Here is a 2,500-nt window from a genome sequence, read left to right on the forward strand (position 1 = left end):
TAACAATAATAATAGTAATAATAATAACAGTAATGCCAACAATAATAACATAAACGTGATCGTGATAATATTAACAAAGATAATGATAATGATAATGATAGTAGTATCAGTAGTAGTAGGTATTTCATTACTACTACCATTAACAATGGTAATGATATCACTTGTAACTGCAACAACAGCAATAATCATTATCATCATCCTCATCATAATAACAATAATAATTACAATAATATGAATGAAACATAATAAGCATAATAATAACAATAACAACAATAACAATAATACCCTTATTATCGTTCTTGTTATTATTATCATATATGACATCTGTAACAATAATGACAGCTAATAATGATAATGCTACTACTTTTAATGATAATATCGACCAAAATTCTCATGTTACCAATAATAATATCAATAATAACAATTACGACAATCATCGTTTAATATATATATATATATATATATATATATATATATATATATATATATATATATATATATATATATATATATATATATATATATATATATATATATATATATATATATATATATATATATATATATATATCAACAATAACATAAGTGATAACACTATCAATACAATTTCCTCGACATCGCCATAGCAATAACAAGCAGCGGCTATGACAGTGACAGCGAGATCTCTAGCACTGAGGAGGCAACAAAGGAGATAATAGCACCTGCAACGCGACAAATTAATACGGGGTTTTTCACTGATTTACCTGCAGGGAGCCAATGTTATAATGGAGACAGTAACATTTTACGGCAAAGTAATATTAGTAATGCGATACAATATTATATATAGCTTAGAATAGTTTGCATTTGATTTTATGAAGGTATGTCTCAAATTGATGTTGGATTTAGCAAAGCCTATATATATCCGGTATATACAGATGGATGATAATGCAAGAGAACTAAGATGATATAAGGCTTACACGTGCACGCAAACACACTCAAAGAATATAATTTCAAAAATAATGGTAATTACCATAATGGTAATTGGTCACCTAATGTGAGAATTAGTGGGATAATAATTAAAACAATAAGAACAAATAACCCATGAATTGATTACGCATGATCTATTTTTAAAGGCCCTTTTTCTAGAGATTATCAGATGAATTCTTGTATTACCTACTCATAAAGATTAAAGTCGAAAGAATAAGGAAGGACCTTGACACATATAGACATAATTAGAGAAAGCAAGCGAAACGAACAGAAGTAAGCGCAATAATCTCGAGGACTGGAAATGAGAAGACGAAAGGGAGGAGGAGGAGGAAGGAAGGAATGAAAGGAAAGGAGTGAGTGAAGGTGGAAGGAGGAGGGGTGGGGGGGGGGGGGGCGATCGGAGACAAGGGTAATCAGCTTAATGTAGGTTTAATTGATGTCCGCCTCCAACAAGGCAGAAGTGATTAGATTTGGTTAATGTAACAACCGACATGGACGACAGAGGCCTCTCATCTCATTATGCAAGGGTTGGAGGAGGAAGCAGGGCGTGGGAGGACCACAGAAGGTCGCGAGGGAGGGCGACCGTGTGTTTCTGGCGGAGATATTTCAAGGAAGTGGATACGGCAGTTCATGTATTCTCCATGGCAATTGCAGTGTTAAGGATTTATCTGAACGTCTTTACTTTTAAGACAATAGAGGCATACACCCTTCGATTCCAACCACGAGAGTTCCTTCTGGCGGTCTGCCGGGGGGAGCGTGGCCTATCCCAATGGAGGTATTGGGCAGACTCCTTAGCACTACCAACTCTGATCCGTGATTTGGGAGAAGGACCTTTAGTAAAAGGCCTCAACATGTGACTGGGTAACAAAGTGCACCTCCATAGCCTTGGTGACATATAGCTATGTCGTCCTCTACAGCTACTGCTGTTTCCATATAGCCCTATTAAGAGAGTTCAAGAGCTCATGCCACCTAGTTACGTTCAATCTTTTTATCTAGAGTGATGACCCAGAATCCTTGAGCTTTGGGAACATTAAATCACCTTTGCCAAAGCTACTTGTGAATAGCTAGATGTAACCTAGCCATATCTATATGATATTACTATATTCTACATCTTAATAAACTCTTACATGATTGTCACATACGTATCTTCAAACTTATACATGTGCATAGACGCCTGACCATTGCGTTCCTTGCTTGTTTCTCTCTTCTTGTCTTGACTCAATAAATGGAGTCAGACATCTTGGTTGTCTACCTTAAACCCTAATCTCGCACCCTAGAAATTCCTTAATTTCTGAAGGATCCTCGCATAAGTGCCAGCCAAGATACCTGGCACTAGCAATCTTAATCCTTAGGGCCTCACCAAGCCCGCAAGGACATGAGCGAGAATGGCTTTCCCAATTCCCATGTATGACTATCATCGATCCATGTATGCAAGGGGTTTGTTCTATTAGATCATAATTTGTATTTAAATGTCTTGCAAAATGTAAGCAATGGATGTTTGTCATAATAAGATATTATTGTATTCATATACTGT

This window comes from Penaeus vannamei, unplaced genomic scaffold, assembly GCF_042767895.1.
Source record: "Penaeus vannamei isolate JL-2024 unplaced genomic scaffold, ASM4276789v1 unanchor24, whole genome shotgun sequence".
Lineage (NCBI taxonomy): Eukaryota > Metazoa > Arthropoda > Malacostraca > Decapoda > Penaeidae > Penaeus > Penaeus vannamei.